General features: G+C 42.2%; 1 protein-coding gene and 1 pseudogene across 2 annotated transcripts in view; one reads left to right on the top strand and one right to left on the bottom strand.

The window, feature by feature from the left end:
- The window catches only part of LOC121567764 (galactosylgalactosylxylosylprotein 3-beta-glucuronosyltransferase 1), a 104,356-nt gene that overhangs the window by 77,849 nt on the left and 8,394 nt on the right, over nucleotides 1-18,113 (top strand). For both annotated transcript variants that reach the window (XM_041878023.2, XM_041878022.2), the window contains exon 3: nucleotides 17,252-17,407. The gene's annotated coding sequence lies outside the window, so the exon portion shown is untranslated. The remainder of the gene's footprint in view (nucleotides 1-17,251; nucleotides 17,408-18,113) is intronic.
- LOC121568114 overlaps nucleotides 17,020-18,113 on the bottom strand; it is a 35,198-nt pseudogene continuing 34,104 nt past the window's right edge.

Here is an 18,113-nt window from a genome sequence, read left to right as displayed (position 1 = left end):
TCTCCGCCACTCCTCTACCAACCTAACCCCCTTCCAATGTGTGTTAGGTTACCAGCCGGTTCTGGCACCTTGGCAGCAGAGCCAGATCGAGGCCCCTGCGGTGGATGATTGGATGAGGCGCTTGGAGGAGACGTGGAACGCTGCCCACGTCCACCTGCAGCGGGCCATCCGTCGTCACAAGGCGAGCGCCGATCTCCACCGCAGTGAGGGGCCGGTGTACGCACCCGGAGATCGAGTCTGGCTCTCTACCAGAAACCTACCCCTCCGCCTGCCCTGCCGGAAGCTGGGTCGGCGGTTTGTGGGGCCTTTTAAAGTCCTGAGAAGATTGAACGAGGTGTGTTATAGGTTACATCTACCTGTTGAATATAAGAATATTAACCCCTCGTTCCATGTGTCTCTTCTCAGGCCGGTGGTAGCTGGTCCACTCCAGGAAGGTGAGATAGGAGAGACTCCTCCGCCCCCACTGGACATCGAGGGGGCTCCGGCGCACACCGTTCGGTCCATCTTGGACTCAAGGTGCCGGATGGGGGTCTCCAGTATCTCGTGGAGTGGGAGGGGTACGGCCCGGAGGAGCGGTGCTGGGTGCCGCGGAGGGACATCCTAGACCCATCTCTCCTGTCGGAGTTCCACCGGGACCATCCCGCGCGCCCTTCTCCGCGTCCTCCTGGTCGTCCCCGAGGCCGGGGTCGGCGCACGGCTGGAGCCGCGCGTCAAGGGGGGAGTACTGTCACGGTTTCGGCCGAGGCTGCTCCTCCTCCTGGTTCGGGCAGGCTTCGGCGGTCGTCGTCCCCGGAGTACTAGCTGCCACCGATCTATGTTTCATGTTCGTTTGGTTTTGTCTTGATGTTGTACACCTGTGTCTAGTTAGTCCTCGTTAGTGTCCTATTTAAGTCTCGTTGTGTGTGTCTGTGTTTGTGTGTGATTGCTCTTCTGTTTTGGTGTTTGAGCTACGTACTTCCCTCCAGTGTTTGGAGAGGTTTTCGCACATGTTAGTGCGCCGTTTATTTGACGCCTGTGTGCGCCGTTATTTCGCCTCCGGGCTTATTGTGCTCATTTACTCCGTGAATATTTCACTAAAGTCTTTTGGACTGAGCTTCTGCGTCCTGCGCTTGATTCCTGCACCACACCCACCTTCAGCACCCCTTGACATAAAGATCACTCAGTATGGTCAAGTGACATTCATTACATTTTGCAAAAGAGACCTTTGTCTCAATGGGACTCCCTGCTTAAATAAATAAGTAAGATGGTTTATGTTGTGTGCAATGACATGCCATGTTTCTTTACTGAACAAAATACAGGGTGGCCTTGTTGCTCATATAGAACGCTTTGGCTGTAATGTTCAGTATTAAGTAGTTTGATAGGCCATGTCCATGCCCCCCATCATTCTGCTTTTAGTATTCTGTGTTGAATGAGATACATGAATTTATACTAGCTTTCATTTAGACTAAAATCAGCAGCTAGACGTGTAAACACAACACTAAATCCAGAGTAGCCAATCCAGTGGGTGTATGAAGGTCAACATGTATCCTGCGGGCTGCATTACCAAACGGAATCACTCTCATATAGTAAGAAAAAGTGTGCAGGAACCAACTACTAGCTAGCTCTCTCTCTAATTAGCAAAGCCATTAAATACAATTCCACCAAAAAATTGTTTACTTCAGGGGGCTGCCTTTTAGTGACAGGTTAAAGGCTAATGACAGCATGTCACGCCAACAGTCTCACGAATTATGCAATTAAGAAAACAACAGGGATGTAGAGAAATGGTGCCCATGTAGACTGGTAAATTATGTGTATGGTGACACACTAATGCAAGTCTACATTGAAATCAATGTCCAGTTTAACCTTATCTCCCTTATAATGGTCGTCATCGATATCGTTGATATTTAGATTCTTAGCAACATTCATAATGTTGTCAAGCCATTTACAATAGCTGCTTAGTGCTATTTGATGTTCATGTTAGACTACCCTGCACTTATTAATGTATTACAGTCATTCAATAAACACCATCAATGTGAGTGTTGCTATTTAACAACACAGCCACAGCTCACTGTTTCAGTCTGTTCTGGTATTATTCTCTCTCCTTATCAGTCCTCTACCAATTATTTTCCAAGCCAAACTAATTTCATAAACAAATGTCATGTGCTGGCTGCCTCAGCCTTGGATGAATTCCCCCTGGTTTAATTATTGATGATCAGATTCATAATTATATATTTTCCCTCCACACAGCCATTTACAGTAATTGGGGATTTTGGCTCTTGAGAAGGCTTTATGTGAAGAATCCATCGTCTCTCCCTCATCAGGGGAACTTAGAGTAGAGTTAGCACTAGCTACCACCAGGATATGCTGTGGCGTCTGAGAGGAGAAGACAGTGGGGAGTGTTGGCCTGAACTCCCACTCAGTACACTAACTTTAATTAACTAATTAATCTATCTAGGAGGCTCTTGGTCCATGTTTATGAGTGGGCCTGATCTATGGCTAGATGAATCATACATCTCTGTTCCACACTGAACACTGGAACCTTACTATATTTACTTCTAAATGGTTCATGATTATGGCAATGAACTGAACAAGTGTACAATCTACCGTTTTTCACCAACAGGTCAGATTCTGATACCCATTATATTTCAAAATGTGCTGTAATAGCATTCAGTACAATGCTGATAGCTCATGAACCGTTTATATGAGATTCATCTCACATTTTGTAGATGTCATGGATCAGATTATTGCTAAACAAGCTATTCAGTGTGTCCAGTGCCTGTGGTGTAGAATAGCCATGGATCAGCAGCATACAGCTCGACACAGCAAAATAAGAGCTTGAAAATACAATACTGTATTTTGTAACTGATGCTGTATTACTGTATCAGACAAGTCAAATAAAATAAGTGCACAATGAAAAAAATTAAGGAAGAATGGATGAAGTGAATACAGTGTTATGTGAATAAAGCCTATGGATATCTTTGGGAAAAGATTCTGCTTGGTTGTACGTCACTGTTCACGCTGAATTATGGTGCTCTGTGGGACAACGATGGCAAGCAGTCTCCCCCATAGAATGTAAATGTTCTTTCTGTCCTAAGATCTCCTACAAGAGTCTTGACCTTTTACTTGTTTTCTTAATCATATTAGTTTACCGCCACACATGGGTCACTATGAGACATGTCATGACATTACCTGATCTTTACCCTTTGCACGAGGTTTCGGTTTCAGTCCCCATGGTCCTAGGGGACGTCTGTGTGCTTCATAACCCAGCTGTGAGTGCCTAATCCCGGGATCAGCCAAAATAAGTTGCCCTGGCTGAGCTGTTGCAAATAAATTTGAAGGGAAAGTGGTAGACTGGCTGGCCCCAGCCTGTGGTTATCAGCAGAGAATAACCTGCCTTGGAATGGGCGCCTAAATCTTTCATCAATGCTGAGGCAGCCGACTCTGGACGGGACCCGGCCATCAATCAAGGGCAAAGCACGCAGAAAATGGCTTACTTAACTTTTCCTGGAAATTAAACAGCCATTCTCATCTAAATCAAATGGGAATGTGTACTCCCCGCCACTCTTTTGGAGTGATTAAGTTATTAAACAGCATTAAAGTGGACAGTTCGCCAGTCTCGTTTTAAGCAAAACGAAGAGTGTAAATCTATATGGGCTGACTTAACAGTAGGTGGAAATGAGGTGATCTTGCATCCTTACACCCATTAGGCACATTTAGAGATGGATTATCTTTGATTACATGTCAACTTGCCCATATTCCATGCAGCATAAGCCTACTATAGGGAAATTATCATTCTTATAATAACATCGCAAAATAGAGAATTATTTCTGTAAAATGCCTATTTTGAGGGGGAGAAGTATTTAGTCACTGCTCTGAATTTCACATTACCAAGACATCAGTGCAACATCTGTCCAGACTGGGTTTGCATTTGGTTGACTTTACACAATATCCTGTTTGACTCTGTCACTCTCTGTGAATCATAGCCATTGGACCAATATGTTGTGGCATATTACTCTACTCCAAGGGTACTCTGTAGGCCCAAGTTGTTTTCTCCCATTCACCTTTATGGCCTCTGGATAAGGCTATAAATACAATGGAGGCATCTGAGATGTATGTACAGTAAACAGAATGTAAATAGAATTCGGTGTGCTTCTGTTTCTTGTATTTAGTGTAGCTCATTATGTTACAGTATTTCTATGTATGGAGTGCCTGGATGAAGTTAACCTTCAGGCTTGCATTATGGAACCAATTATTTACAGAAATGTAATCTATTTTTCATACAGTATATGGCCCATCTTGGTTTTCTATAGCTGTATTCATTCTGTCTTCTCTGAATCCAATACAAGCGCAATAGAGAACACAATGAAAAGTAGAGATTGTAGAAACCACTCAGCCAGGCTGTCCATTCTTGGTCATTTCTAAAGCAATTAAGGTCGTGTGAATCAATACCTCACAAATCCAGAATTAACATTTAATGATACCTGCAGGCGAAGTACTTTTTTGGGCTGTGACAGGAACATCGATAATGACCTATCGCAGCCTCTCTCTTAGAAAGTCCCCAAGACGTCACTGAAAACTGTTCCAAAGCCTGGCCAGTTGGTAGGAGACCAATAAATTAATAAGTAGGAGTGAATGATTAGACAGACAAGGACATAATATCTCCTCTGTGGCTCTCCAACTGACTAGAGACTACATCAAAATGATGCCTTGGTGAAGTGGCTAGGAAAAGATGGTGTTATTATTGGTATCCCAGACATATGAGCAGATGGGAGCCAACGGTGTTACAGGAGGGGGTTGCCGTTCCGGAGCGACCCACTAGGTGTCATCCTCTAACAACCTTAGGCACCTCCTCACTCACAGTCTGGACTAATCAGTAACCTATTGGTGTCACCTGTGTCTACCTGTTCACCTGTGTACTTATGCCCTCACTTCCCTGTGTTCCCTTGCTCAGTTTTCTCTGTTAGTTTCTCTATGTCCAGCAGTCCTACTCAGTGTCTGATTGGAGACAGTTGAAGTCGGAAGTTTACATACACTTAGGTTGGAGTCATTAAAACTTGTTTTTCAACCACTCCACAAATTTATTGTTAACAAACTATAGTTTTGGCAAGTCGGTTAGGACATCTACTTTGTGCATGACACAAGTAATTTTTCCAACAATTGTTTACAGACAGATTATTTCACTTATCATTCACTGTATCACAATTCCAGTGGGTCAGAAGTTTACATACACTAATTTGACTGTGCCTTTAAACAGCTTGGAAAATTCCAGAAAATGATGTCATGGCTTTAGAAGCTTCTGATAGGCTAATTGACATAATTTGAGTCAATTGGAGGTGTACCTGTGGATGTATTTCAAGGCCTAACTTCAAACTCAATGCCTATTTGCTTGACATCATGGGAAAATCAAAAGAAATCAGAAAAAAAATTGTAGACCTCCACAAGTCTGTTTCATCCTTGGGAGCAATTTCCAAACGCCTGAAGGCACCACGTTCATCTGTACAAACAATAGTACGCAAGTATAAACACCATGGGACCACGCAGCCATCATACCGCTCAGGAAGGAGACGCGTTCTGTTTCCTAGAGATGAACGTACTTTGGTGCGAAAAGTGCAAATCAATCCCAGAACAACAGCAAAGGACCTTGTGAAGATGCTGGAGGAAACAGGTACAAAAGTATCCAGTACACCGTGGCCCCGTCCGATGATACCCCCGGACAGGGCCAACCAGGCAGGATATAACCCCACCCACTTTGCCAAAGCACAGCCCCAACACCACCAGAGGGATATCAACAGACCACCAACCTACTACCCTGAGACAAGGCTGAGTATAGCCCACAAAGATTTTCTCCACTGCACGAGCCCAAGGGGGCGACAAACCGGACAGGAAGATCACGTCAGTGACTCAACACACTCAAGTGACGCGCCACTCCTAGGGACGGCATGGAAAGCACCAGTTAGCCAGTGACTCAACCCCCGTAATAGGGTCAGAGGCAGAGAATCCCAATGGAGAGACGGCAACCGGCCAGGCCTACACTCAATCATAGGACCTACTGAAGAGATGAGTCTCCAGTAAAAACTTAAAGGTTGAGACCGAGTCTGCGTCTCTCACATGGATAGGCAGACCATTCCATAAAATAGGCAGACCATTCCATAAAAATTGAGCTCTATAGGAGAAAGCCCTGCCTCCAGCTGTTTGCTTAGAAATTCTAGGCCTGTGTCTTGTGACCGTAGCGTACATGTAGGTATGTATGGCAGGACCAAATCGGAGAGATAGGTAGGCGCAAGCCCATGTAATGCTTTGTAGGTTAGCAGTAAAACCTTGAAATCAGCCCTAGCCTTAACAGGAAGCACTGGAGTAATATGATCACATTTTTGGGTTGTAGTCAAGATTCTAGCAGCCGTGTTTAGCACTAACTGAAGTTTATTTAGTGCTTTATCCAGGTAGCTGGAGAGTGGAGCATTGCAGTAGTCTAATCTAGAAGTGACAAAAAGCATGGATTAGCTTTTCTGCATCATTTTTGGACAAAACATTTCTGATTTTTGCAATATTACGAAGATGGAAAAAAGCTGTTCTTCATATGTTCGTCAAAAGAGAGATCAGGGTCCAGAGGAACGCTGAGGTCCTTCAGTTTTTTTTCAGACGACTGTACAACCATCAAGATCAATTTTCAGATCCAACAGAAAATATCTTTGTTTCTTGGGACCTAGAACTAGCATCTATGTTTTGTCTGTGTTTAAAAGTAAAACATTTGCCGCCATCCACTTCCTTATGTCTGAAATACAGGCTTCCAGGGTAGGCAATTTTGGGGCTTCGCCATGCTGTGTGTCGTCCGCATAGCAATGGACAAACCATCCACAGAGACGAACTGATATCTTTCCGACAGATAAGATCTAAATCAGGCAAGAACTTGTCCGTGTAGACAAATTAAGGTTTCCAATCTCTCCAAAAGTATGTGGTGATCGATGGTGTCAAAAGCACGAGGACGCCATTAAAAGGTCATTCACCACCTTCACGAGTGCAGTCTCAGTGCTACGATGGGGTCTAAAACCAGACTGAAGCGTTTCGTATACATTATTTGTCTTCAGGAAGGCAGTGAGTTGCTGCACAACAGCTTTTTTAACAACAAAACAATCAGAGGAATGGGAGATTTGGCAGATGGTTTTGTACATTTTCTGGGTCAAGGTTTGGCTTTTTCATGAGAGGCTTTATTACTGCCACTTTTAGTGAGTTTGGTACACATCCAGTGGATAAGGAGCCATTTATTATGTTCAACATAGGAGGGCCAAGCACAAGAAGTATCTCTTTCAGTAGATTAGTTTGAATAGGGTCCAGTATGCAGCTTGAAGGTTTAGAGGCCATTACTATTTTCATTAAGGTGTCAAGAGAAATAGGATTAAAAAAACTAAGTGTCTCCATTCATCCTAGGTCCTGGCAGTTTTGTGCAGACTCAGGACATTTGAGCTTTGGAGAAATATGCAGATTCAAAGAGGATTCCGTAATTTGCTCTCTATTTTCTGGAAGCTTGCTTCAGGGCTCGGATATTTTCTGTATAACAGGGAGCTAGTTTCTTGTGAAAATGTAGGTCGTTAACAGATTTTTGTACTCCGACGTCCTTGAGTAGATAATGGGAGTCTGGAAGGGCATCTAGGAATCTTTGGGTTATCCGAGAATTTATAGCACGGCTTTTGATGATCCTAGGTTGGGGTCTGAGCAGATTATTTGTTGCAATTGCAAACATAATAAAATGTTGGTCCGATAGTCCAGGATAATGAGGAAAAACATTTAAAGCCACAATATTTATTCCACGGGACAAAACTAGATTCAGGGTATGACTGTGGCAATGAGTAGGTCCAGAGACATGTTGGGCAAAACCCATTGAGTTGATGATGGCTCCAAAAGCCTTTTGGAGTGGGTCTGTGGACTTTTCCATGTGAATATTAAAGTCACCAAATATTGTAATGTTATCTTCCATGACTACAAGGTCCGATAGGAATTCAGGGAACTCAGTGAGGAACTCTGTATACGGCCCAGGAGGCCTGTAAACAGTAGCTATAAAAAGTGATTGAGTAGGCTGCATAGATTTCATGACTAGAAGATATCACAATCTCTTTCAATAATGACAGGACTGGAGGAGGTCTTTATTCCAGTGAGATTCCTAAATTGAACACCGCCATGTTTAGTTTTGCTCAACCTAGATCGAGGCACAGACACGATCTCAATGGGGATAGCTGAGCTGACTACGCTGACTGTGCTAGTGGCAGACTCCACTAAGCTGGCAGGCTGGCTAACTGCCTGCACCCTATCTCATTGTGGCGCTAGAGGAGTTAGAGCCCTGTCTATGTTGGTAGATAAGATGAGAGCACCCCTCCAGCTAGGATGGAGTCCGTCACTCCTCAGCAGGCCAGGCTTGGTCCTGTTTGTGGGTGAGTCCCAGAAAGAGGGCCAATTATCTACAAATTCTATATTTTAGGAGGGGCAGAAAATAGTTTTCAACCAGAGATTGAGTTGTGAGACTCTGCTGTAGAGCTCATCACAGGGAGGGGGCCAGAGACAATTACTCGATGCCGACATATCTTTCTAGCTAATTTACACGCTGAAGCTATGTTGCACTTGGTGACCTCTGACTGTTTCTTCCTAACATCGTTGGTACCGACATCGATAACAATATCCCTATACTCTCTACACTTGCCAGTTTTTGCCTTAGCCATCACCATCTTCAGATTAGCCTTTACGTCGGTAGACCTGCCCCCTTGTAAACAGTGTATGATAGCTGGATGATTCTTTTTAAGGGTAATGGAGTCGCCAATGTCTAGGGTTTTCAATTTGTCCAAACTAATGGTGGGAGGCTTCGGTGGCTCAGACCCCGTAACAGGTGGAGGAGAGACCTGAGAAGGCTCGGCCTCTGACTCCGACTCGTTGCTTAATGGGGAGAACCGGTTGAACGTTTCTGTCTGAATGAGCGACACCGGTTGAGCATGCCATCAGCATTTCTTTCCAGAAGCCTTGAGAAAGTTGTCCGGCTGCGGGGACTGTGCGAGGGGATTTATACTACTATCTGTACTTACTGGTGGCACAGACACTGTTTCATCCTTTCCTACACTTAAATTAACCTTGCCTAACGATTGCATCTGAAGCTGGGCTTGCAGCACGGCTATCCTCACCATTATGAGTACAGCGACTGCAATTAGATGGCATAGTGTTAATGTTACTACTTAGCTTCGGCTGGTGGAGGTCCTGTAAAACCATGTCCAGATAAAGCGTCCGGGGTGAAAATGTTGAATGAAAAAAGTCGAGCGAGGAAAAAAATAATAAAATAATAACTACGACGTTGGTAAAATGTGTTAAATTGATTAAACGGTAAAAAAAAAAGTAACAGCCATACAGTTTGGCAGGTAGCCAAGTAGCAGCAAACACCACAGCACAGCAGCACCGCAACAAGTGACGTGCTCAAAACGGAAGTATAGCCGCTTGGTCTCGAGCTCAACTGTGAATGGTCCTGGCGCACCAAAAAAAAGTGTCAAGGGAAGCCAGTTTGGATTTGTTATCACTCATATCAAATCCCATTGAGAGCATACGTCATTGACAGAAAAACTTGAATTGTTGCATCTGTTTGTGTTGTTGTCCTCCGGTGACTAGCTAGCCAGCTAGCTAAAATTGCCCCTTTCCTAAATTAGCCATGGATGGAGATAGGGATTTGGACTTGTGGTTTAATTAATTATTTGTACTGGCCAATGATTATAACGGCGATTCTGATCCAACCATTAATTCATACATTGTTGTGCCCCTAGCCTGAGAGGATGGAAGTTCAATATGTAGCTAGATGTAGGCCTAGAAGGCTACTGTTAGCTAACGTTGCCCATGAATGGAAGTTAGGCTAGCGAGCAAGCATTTCAGCCAGGTAGCCTAGGACAACAAAAAATAAAAGTGTGTACTGAATAACATAGTGATAGACCGTTTCGTCAACATGAAAGGGAGGATGGTATTGGCGTTTCTCTACAAGTAGGGTGAGTCAACATGTTTTTCTACTTGCATGAACGCGCACGCACAAACTTACACACACAGAAATCAGAACCATGGACAGCCACATCATATTTACAGTTTATTTGGAAAGTATTGAGACCCCTTCACTTTTTCCACTTTTTCTTGAGTTACAGCCTTATTCTAAAATGGATTAAATAGTTTTTTCCCCTCATCAATCTACACACAATAACCCATATTGACAAAGCAAAAACTGGTTATTAGACATTTTTGCAAATGTCAATTTTTCTTTTTTTACTGAAATATCATCATCCTCAACATCCTATATCAACATCCTCTGACATGATTATACATTATATGATACAGTGACTTCAGAAAGCATTTATACCCCTTGACTTATTCCACATTTTGTTGTCTTACAGTCTGAATTCAAAATTGATTTTCTCACCCGTCTACACACAATACCCGATTATGACAAAGTGAAAACATAATTTGGGGAAATTGTTGCACATTTATTGAAAATGAAATACAGAAATATCTCATAAGTATTCACACCCCTTTGCTAGGACACTCCAAATTGAGCTCCAGTGCATCCAATTTCCTTTGATCATCCTTGAGATGTCACTACAACTTGATTAGAGTCCACCTGTGGCCAATTCAATTGTTTGGACATGATTTAGAAAAAAACACACCTGTCTATATAAGGTTCCACAGTTGACAGTGCATGTCGTAGCAGAAACTATACCATGAAGTCAAAGGAACTGTCTGTAGCTCTCCGAGATAGAATTGTGACGAGGCATACAGTGCCTTCGGAAAGTATTCAGACCCATTGACTTTTTCCACATTTTGTTACGTTACAGCCTTATTCTAAAATTGATTAGATTGTTTTTTCCCTCATCAATCTACACACAATACCTCATAATGACAAAGCAAAAACAGGTTTGCTAATTTATTACAAATACAAATCTGAAATAACACATTTACATAAGTATTCAGACCCTTTACTCAGTACTTTGTTGAAGCACCTTTGGCAGCAATTACAGGAGCGAGTCTTCCTGGGTATGACGCTACAAGCGAGGCACACCTGTATTTGGGGAGTTTCTCCCATTCTTCTCTGCAGATCCACTCAAGCTCTGTCAGGTTGGATGGGGAGCGTTTCTGTACAGCTATTTTCAGGTCTCTCCAGAGATGTTCGATCGGGTTCAAGTCCGGGCTCTGGCTGGGACTCTCAAGGACATTCAGAGACTTGTCCCGAAGCAACTCCTGCATTGTCTTGGATGTGTGCTGAGGGTCATTGTCCTGTTGGAAGGTGAACCTTCGCCCCAGTCTGAGGTCCTGAGTGCTCTGGAGCAGGTTTTCATCAAAGATCTCTCTGTACTTTGCTCCGTTCATCTTTCCCTCGATCCTGACTAGTCTCCCAGTCCCTGCCGCTGAAAAACATCCCCACAGCATGATGGTGCCACCACCATGCTTCACCGTAGGGATGGTGCCAGGTTTCCTCCAGACGTGACGCTTGGCATTCAGACCAAAGAGTTCAATCTTGGTTTCATCAGACCAGAGAATCTTGTTTCTCGTGGTCTGAGAGTCCAGCCAGCTCTAGGAAGAGTCTTAGTGGTTCCAAACTTCTTTCATTTAAGAATGAAGGAGGCCACTGTGTTCTTGGGGACCTTCAATGCTGCAGAAATGTTTTGGTACCCTTCCCCAGATTTGTACCTCGACACAATCCTGTCTTGGAGCTCTATGGACAATTCCTTTGACCTCATGGCTTGGTTTTTGCTCTGACATGCGTTGTCAACTGTGGGACCTTATATAGACAGGTGTGTGCCTTCCCAAATCATGTCCAATCAATTGAATTTCTCAAGTTGTAGAAACATCTCAAGGATGATCAATGGAAACAGGATGCACCTGAGCTCAATTTCGAGTCTCATAGCAAAGGGTCTGAATACTTATGTAAATTATGTATCTGTTTTCTATTTTTAATAAATGTTTTTAAAAAATCTAAAAACCGGTTTTCACTTTGTCATTATGGGGTATTGTGTGTAGAAAGATTTTCATAAATTTTAGAATAAGGCTGTAACGTAACAAAATGTGGAAAAGGGGAAGAGGTTTGTATACTTTCCGAATGCACTGTAGCTTACGTTGGTTGAACTAAATTGTTTTTGGCATCTTTAAATTGTCACTGTATGAGACTAAGCAGAGGGCATTTGATGATGTTGAAATGTTGAAGTTGAAATTGTGCTGGAATAGTGGAGGCTTCTCCTGTTTTCTTTGCGACTTGCGGTAACTCTCTCTGGTTCTAAATCAACAGTTGTTTAGTGGTCCGGAAATGTCGGAAACATTACCTTGCTTGACCATGCTGTAGGTCATGTAACTGTCTTACTGTACATGCAATATGCTTTGTGGACTTCACTGGACACAGGTCGCTATCCGGTTTTGTGATTAAACAAAGGTGTGGTTGAATTGATTTTGCCACTGTGTCTTCTTATTGTCTCTGCCTTTAGGCCTAGATATCACGGTCGCAAGGCATATGAATTAACAGCTTATAGAGCAAACAATGCAATTATCACAACACATAGGTTCAAGGCAGGGTACTGGCCAGAGGCCGGCTAGTGGTGACTGTTTAACAGTCTGATGTATAATAATAATAGTCTTGTGGTATATTGTGACACACTCTCATATAGACCGGAGACATGGAAAAGGGGTGAAAGAACATAACAAGATGTAAGACTCATGTAGAGTTTGAATTATTTCACCTCAATGTGAATCCCTATATCCTATCCTAAAATTGAATTTGACTACCCTCAAATGGTACTTTTGTACCTCACCTCCCTTATTCTCACCCACTGTAGGTACAAAATATGGAAATATTTGTTTTCTGTTGTGCTCCTCTCCCATTTCCTGTTGTTGCAGTCATCAGGGGTGGGGTCAAAGGCTATGTAGTTCAGTACCTCCCAATCAGTGCAGCATTACTAACATGTAATAATAATAATAATAATAATAATAATAATATGCCATTTAGCAGATGCTTTTATCCAAAGCGACTTACAGTCATGTGTGCATACATTTTTACGTATGGGTGGTCCCAGGCATCGAACCCACTACCCTGGCGTTACAAGCGCCATGCTCTACCAATTGAGCTACAGAGGACCAGTAGCAGGTACTCCATCCATTCCTCCCTTCACGCCTAGTTAGACGGTTGACATGAAACGCTGTCGAGCCCCACTGTCTGACATTGATTGTAGCAGTCTCCAGGTCAAATACACATTTGTTTACCTTAATCTTCACACATTTGTTAAGCAGTGCCGATCCCACTGTTCACCATGGGGGGGACTACTATTTAGTCTACCTGGTATTGAGCTGGGACTACTATTTAGTCTACCTGGTATTGAGCTGGGACTACTATTTAGTCTACCTGGTATTGAGCTGGGACTACTATTTAGTCTACCTGGTATTGAGCTGGGACTACTATTTAGTCTACCTGGTATTGAGTTTTTCTAATGATTTCTTGATGATTAAGACCGTAGCTTGTTCATCCTATTCAATTAAGATTTATAACATAACACTGTAGAGAGAAGCTGAAGGCTGTCAGGATGCATCTGTTTTCTAGTTCTCTTTGACGGACTGAAATGTTGACAGGTTGTTGTGCTGTACAATGTCTTGGTTGTGTCGAGCTGAGGAAATGGAAGGTGTTCATGCAGCACTCCCATTGAGATACATATACCCTACATCACTGTGTTTTGTGAGCATGGATGCAGTGACAATAGCAGCAAGCATGGTTATTTTTGTCAATACAGTGAAGTATTATCCATCTGTTGCACTTCCAGTCGTCCATTCAAAATAGTGTTCCTGGTTGTCATCCTTCCATTTGATTGGTCTGAATTCTCAGAAGACATTCTTCAATTTGTGACATGTCTGTAAATTAGATGAGCTGGGTCATTGTAAGGAGAGATTGTTGTGAAATCTTGTGCACATCAAGCATATACCCTCCCTACCAAATTACCGGGTCAGAGGCCATTTGCATTTATACTATGCCTCAATAAGACTGGGCCCCTGCTGTTCGCTCTGAACAACAACAAAAAACATCTTTGCAGTTCATTTGATCTTTCATCACAAAGCGTCTAAAAATATACACCCAGTCGCATCTGCAGCCGAACAATATTTGAGCTGCAGCCTACACAGAAAACGTGGCTCAGTTTAGCGTTCTGTGGCATTCATTCATTCATTCCTATGATTTTGGATGAGATAGGATGCTAATTGTTTCATATCACCATTCTCCATCCACAGCACCAGACTCTTAGCAAGTGACATGGCTGTACGCTTTTCTCCCAGTATGGAAACAACCTGTCACTGCCACAGATTCCTACTGTAAACAGAACCCAATAGGCACAGAGTTCAGTTCAACGTCTAGTTTTGATTTACATTTGGTTGAGTTGTCAAGTAACCTGAATTCAACATGAAATCAACAAAAAATGTCACTGTGTCATTGGATTTAGGTAAAATGCCCTTATGTTGATGACTTTTTGCAAATCCAATAAATTTTCCATGTTGATTCAACGTCATCACATACACTTTTTGGGTTGAAATGACATGGAAACAAAGTTGATTCAATCAGTTTTTGCCCAGTGGGGAATGACGTTAGTCCTGATTGGAGTTCTGTACTGTAGTCCTCTGCTGCTCCTGCTCTTGAACAGTAGTTCTGTGATGGTTGAGACAGGGATATTACATTGTGGATGCACATGCAGCCGAGGTAGATTGATAGGCATTCAACACCATAGTGCCCACAAAGCTCATCACTAAGCTAAGGACCCTGATGATTCATGTTTTCTTTTAAATCCCTCCACAGCCTCATAGAGGATCTAGATACATTTTGTAACCTCTCTGGATTACAACCCAATTATGATAAATGTACTATATTACGTATTGGATCACTAAAAAATAAAAATGGTACATTACTATGTAGTTTATCAATAAAATGGTCTGATGGTGATGTGGATATACTCAGAATACATATCCCAAATGAAATAAATGATCTCACTCCAATACATTTTAATAGAAAGTTAGCAAAAATAGATAAGATCTTGCTACCATGGAAAGGTAAATACCTGTCTATTTGTGGAAAAATCACCCTGATTAACTCTTTAGTATTATCCCAGTTTACCTATTTGCATATGGTCTTGCCTACTCCTAGCAAACAGTTTTTTAAATTATATGGAAAAAATATATTCAATTTTATTTGGAACGGCAAGCCAGACAAAATTAAACGGGCCTATTTATATAATGAATATGAATTCGGAGGACAGAAATTATTAAATATTAAAACATTAGACCTATCACTAAAATATTCAGTCAAACAAAAGTTATACTTAAATCCGAACTGGTTCTCTAGCAAATTAGTAAGATTGTCTCACCCCATGTTCAAGAATGGCCTTTTTCCCTTTATTCAGATTACAACCTCTCACTTTCAGTTATTTGAAAAGGAAATCATCTCCCAAATATCACTATTTCTAATAGAAAGTTGGTTGCAATTTCAATTGAATCCTCCAGAAACGACAGATCAAATAAAGCAACAAATATTGTGGTTAAACTCAAATATACTAATTGATAAAAAAAACATTATTTTTTGAAAAAATGTTGAAAAAAGTTATCTTTGTAAATTATATCATAGGTAGGACTGGTGGAGTTATGTCGCACATGCAGCTAAATGGAAGAGGAAAGTGGAAGGGGGAAAAAGTAAGGAACTTGTCTGTCGGCCCTGCATTAAAGAACATAATTGGTTAAAGAAAATTGTGATAAATAAAAAAGTATACCAGTTTCATTTAAGGACCAAAGGATTGTCAGCCGTCCCATATAGATTGCAAAATAGTTGGGAAGAGATTGATGTACCGATACCATGGCATAGTGTTTATGAACTGATACGCAAAACGTAGAATTTTTCAATTTAAATTATTATACAAAATTCTTGCTACCACCAGTCTCAACATCAACAGTGAAGAGGCGACTCCGGGATGCTGACCTAGGCAGAGTTGCAAAGAAAAAACCATATCTCAGACTGCCCATCTTAATCTTTTCTTTTTATTGGCCAGTTTATAACACAACAATTACATATTTATTTCATTTATTTCATAAACAAAGTTATGCAACACCCAATTCCCCTGTTTGAAAAAGTAATTGCCCCCTTACACTCAATAACTGGTTGTGCCACCATTAGCTGCAATGACTCCAACCAAATGCTTCCTGTAGTTGTTGATCAGTATCTCACGTCGCTGTGGAGGAATTCTGGCCCACTCTTCCATGCAGAACTGCTTTAACTCAGTTACGTGTGGGTTTTCAAGCATGAACTCAAGTTTGCCAAAAAGCACCTGGATGATCATCAAGACTCTTGGAAGAATGTTCTATGGACAGATGATTCAAAAGTATAACTTTTTGGACGACATAGTTCCAGTAATGCCTGGCAAAAACCAAACTCTGCATTCCACAGTAAGAACATCATACCAAAGGTCAAGCATGGTGGTGGTGGTGTGATGGTTTGGGGATGCTTTGCTGCCTCAGGACCTGGACGACTTGCCTTAATAGAAGGAACCATGAATTCTGCTCTGTATCAGAGAATTCTACAGGAGAATGTCAGACCATCCGTCTGTGAGCTGAAGCTGAAGCGCAGCTGGGTCATGCAGCAAGACAATGATTCAAAACACACAATCAAGTCTACATGAAAATTGCTAAAAAGCAACAAATTTGAAGTTTTGGAATGGCCAAGTCAAAGTCCAGACCTAATCCCAATTGAGATGTTGTGGCAGGACTTGAAACGAGCAGTTCATGCTTGAAAACTTCAGTATCACAAATATGCAAAAGTAGAGAAAATTAGAAAGGGGGCAAATACTTTTTCATAGCACTGTATGCATAGTCACTTTACTCCTACCTACATGTACAAATTACCTCGACTAACCTGTACCCCTGCACATTGACTCGGTACCGGTACCCCCCGTATATAGCCTCGTTATTGTTATTTTATTGTGTTACTAAAAAAAAAAAAAGTTTATTTAATAAATATTTTCTTAACTCTATTTCTTGAACTGCATTGTTGGTTACAGGCTTCTAAGTAAGTATTCGGCGCATGTGACAAATAACATTTGATTAGATTTGATAGGCAACCTTGTCAGATACTTGAGTACAGTTATTGAAGCCTAGAGTTGGTCTGAATGGCACCCTAATGTGACTGATGTCATGTCTTCCTGTAACGTGACTGACTGATGTCATCATGCGGTGACTAAGCCATGGCCGGTTGTCTTCCATCCAGGTCTCCGGGTGGTGTTTCCTGGCTGTGTGAGGAGGAGGCATGGCTGGCTGAGATGTCGTGGACGATCACACCACTCTACTCCACGTGCTGCTGCTGTGCGGCCCCGGCTCCTCCAGCTGCACCTCTGATGGTGCCATGATCCAGTTCTAACCGTGGGTGAGGAATCATAGTCATTTACCATAATCATCAACATGTTTAGCACAATACATTACAGCCATTGTTGTAATATGGCCATAGGTCTGTTTATGACAGGCTTTAATGAGTGCAAGATACCATATTAGTCTCACAGCATGGATTCCTTCCACAGCAGAAACACATTGATCCATCAGTCTAATCAATCACTGATATTCCAAAGCAATGAAATGTGCATATGCAAAAATAATTGAAATGATTTGTTCCAGATAGTGCCCGCCACAGGAGTCTGGTGGCGCCTTCATTGGAGAGGATGGGCTCGTGGTAATGGCTGGAGCGGCGGAATAAGTGGAACGGTATCAAATACATCAATCACATGGTTTTCATGTGTTTGATGCCATTCCATTTATTCCATTCCAGCCATTATTATGAGCCGTCCTCCCCTCAGCAGCCTCCACTGCTGTATACAGTTCTAGATACTCAGGCAGCACAACAATGGCAATTTCCACTGAGGACTTCCCTCTGCCTACTCTCCACTGAGGCAGAATAAAACTGCTTAAAACTCTTCTTGACCCATTTCTTTATCAGTGGAAGGCTTTTATGGGGCTTATGTTGTGTCAGATGCATTCACACTTAGGAAATTAAGCCTTTTGCCTGACAGCATGTGTATAAATTGAGTATTTATACGCCGGGAAGATAAACAGAATTTACATGGTATTATGTCACTGTG

Source organism: Coregonus clupeaformis, chromosome 6 (genome assembly GCF_020615455.1).
Source record: "Coregonus clupeaformis isolate EN_2021a chromosome 6, ASM2061545v1, whole genome shotgun sequence".
NCBI lineage: Eukaryota > Metazoa > Chordata > Actinopteri > Salmoniformes > Salmonidae > Coregonus > Coregonus clupeaformis.
The sequence above is the reverse complement of the archived record's forward strand: the minus strand, read 5'-3'. Positions and strand labels throughout refer to the sequence as shown.